Genomic DNA, 3,305 nt, shown 5'->3' on the forward strand with positions numbered 1-3,305 from the left:
AGTATGTCCAGGGAATAGTGACCCAAGATGGTGACAGGTCTTGAGGGACAAACTTAATAAGGAAATGCTGAAGTCACTTGGTCTGTTCATTGAAGAGAAGGCTGAGGGATAATCTTATCACAGTCCAAACCTTCCTCAGTGTATGATTCTGAAGTTGATTGGGTTATCATTTTTTTCCCACTATACACAGGTACCTTTTTTTAAAGTTTATGACACAAGTTCTAAAGGCAATTCTTCATTCTTCTGTGTGTGTCATTGCAATGTTTTCATGCAGTTTAAGAATACTGGAAAAACTTCTTGTCTCCTTTTAGAGGTACTGGAAACAAAACTACTACTGTGAAAGTTGTGAATATGGCTGCCACTTTTTCACTACACTGAGTAAGTTGTTAGTAAGTTGTTTTCCCCCAGTTCTAATCAAACAGATATTCACTAAAATTGCATATTACTCAAACTGGCTTTGTAAATCCAGAAAAGACAACCTAAGAAAAAAACAGTAGATTACATATGCTAATATTTGTAGATAAGAGCATTAAATTAGAGATTTTTGGTTATTTGGCTGTAAAGCGACAAGGTTTATTAATATAAACACTTTCCTGTGTAGTGCCTTTCAAACAGGAGAATTCCAACACCAATATCCAGATTAACTGTCAAACAGGAAGCAATATTACAGGTATTCTATGCAGCTTGATGACATGATGATATGCAGTGGAAAAGAGGTAGAAGGCACATGATCTTTCCCTCAAATCAGTTTCTACCTTATGCATAGTAAGAACAAGACTCCCTCTGCCTCCTGTCTTTTTTCCATGGTGTTTGCTTTTCTACACATATTCTCTGTCTTCTAATGTATCCCACTATTTCCAAATAATCTTTCTCTTCAAACCTGTCTTATTTTCAGGGTTCTCCCTGTTCAAGAAGGTAGGTGTGATGTATGAAATTTATCTAAAGAGAAAAGCTCAATGTTCCTAAGAAACCAAAGTATTTCATAACTTTAATATCAATATCATAATTTCATATAATTTAATATATATTGTTTTCTCCTTTATTGGTTTCTAGTATGTTAATGTAATTGTTCTATTTTTGGAACTTTGCTGGAATACTGTGGACATGCATAGGTGCTCCACAGAAAGAAAAAAAAATTAAAATTTTGGAAAAAAAATCTAGTGACAAGAAAAGTCAGGTTCTCAACCAAGATTCACCTTGTACTGTTTTGAGCAGGAAAAAATAATTTAAAGGAGCTTGGTAATATTTCGTGCTTTAGAACTTTTTCAATTTCCCCCTCAAGTCATTATAAATAACCATAGGCTTCTCATCTTACACTGGAAGTAATACAACTGAATTCAGATGTTTCAACAAATATTCCAAGCTCCGTCTTTTTAAAAGAAGCACCTGTCCCTGTAGGTAATTGATGGATTTTCTCTGCTTTTGAAGGGGAAAAGAAAAGCATGCTTTTATGGGGCTCTTGCCAGGAATGAAAGGTACAGCTTTAAAACTGCAGAGTAGATTTTACATGGTCACGTAAGTATACTTCATATATGTTAAAACCATGACATCATATAATATATTTCTCCCATTGAAGAAATCCTCTTTGGTGAGAAAACAAATTTTAAGATGTATTGGGATGGAAAGTAGGAGGGATAGCCAGACCCATCATTAAGGATTAGATAAATTCCAGAACTGCTCCTTACCTATATAAATTATTCCATGATCCTCAAATAAAATACTATTTCTTTTATCTCTAAATTATTTTTAAATTCTTCAAAATACAGAACTATTCCAACACCAAGGAAAATAGTGACTGAAGGATCTGTACTTTAACTAATATACCTACTTATGGCTCAAAAAATGTAATAATACCTCTGAGAATTGTTTGGTAATATAATAGGCCATTTACGGTTTTGGTTCCTCTATAGCATAATAGTCCTTTCATGGGAAGAAAAAAACCCCTTTTTATTGCTTCACTCGAGTGTCTCATATTTCTTTTTCTATTCATTTTAAAACCCCTTTTTGGGCTATATACAAGTCTCAGGTGAATTGTTTGGCCTTCTGAAAAAACAATATTTCTTCTGATTGAGTTTCATGCGCTTATTCTCTATGAAAATCTTAACACTCTTTTTCTGTTCTGTTTAAGCCTTAATAAAAATTTTCAAAATGTTTTCCTACTCAGTTTAAGCTTCATAAAGACACATTTTAAAAACCTTTAAATTATGTTTATTGCATATTCAGCCCAGGACCATTCAGGGCCCTTCCCACCCTCCTCAGGCTGTGGGGCCCAGCACTGCACACAGGACCCAGGGTGAGGCCGCAGCAGGGCTGAATCCAGCAGGATGATCCCAGTCACAGCTGGTGATGCTGTGTCTGATGCAGCCCGGGATGGGGTTTGCCCTCCTGGCTGCCCGGGCACACACTGCTGATTCGCCCTGAGCTGCTGCAGACCAGCACCCCCAGATCCCTTTCTGCAGGGCTGCTCTACACACACTCCTCTCCCAGCCCATGATCACCCTGCCCAGTGCTACTCCCAATTCCAAGGGCAGAAATCTGGCAAGTATTGAATTACATGCCATTGATAATTGCCCAGTGCTACAGTATATGCGGATCCCTCTGCAAAACTGAGATGTAGAAGCCACCTTCAACAGCACTGCTCAGTTTGGTATCATCAGCACACTTGCTAATGGTGCATTCAAGTCCTGCATCCAGATCACTGCTGCCCAGAACTGGTCCTACAATGAATTCCTGAGGAACACCACAGGTGATTGCTCACCAGGCAGATGCAGCCCCACACATTAAAACCCCTGAAGTTCTGACATTCTGCCAGTTCTTCATCCAGCACACTGTGTACCTGATCAACACAACAGCTTGTCCAAAAACAAACTGTGAGGTGACGTGGTGCTGGAACTGGCTAGCTCTCCCTCAGCTCCACACCAGGGGTGGGACACACCCCGGGAGCAGGATTACCCGAGGTGCAGCTTAGAGTGGATGCTCTATGGCACTGCTGTAGCGTCAGGTGCAGGGTGGAGGCAAGGACGAGGAGAAGGCCTTTTGTATGGGTTCCAAGGAAGGTTTATTTCCAGGGAAAGTCCAGGGACAAAAGACAAAAGACACAGGGCGTACAGCAATTTATAGACAGGGAAGGTTTCAAGGTTCTAATAATGAACCAATAGGGCTGTCTTGGGGAGGAGTACAAGGCAGGGTTTAACAATATATCAACCAATGAGGAAAACACAGAGAGGAGAATAGAGGAAAATCACCTGGTCACCTGGATCAATGAGGGGGGGTGGGGAACGTGGAAGAATCAAGGGCAGTCCAGG

Source organism: Cyanistes caeruleus, chromosome Z (genome assembly GCF_971803275.1).
Source record: "Cyanistes caeruleus chromosome Z, bCyaCae1.hap1.1, whole genome shotgun sequence".
In the NCBI taxonomy this organism is placed as follows: domain Eukaryota; kingdom Metazoa; phylum Chordata; class Aves; order Passeriformes; family Paridae; genus Cyanistes; species Cyanistes caeruleus.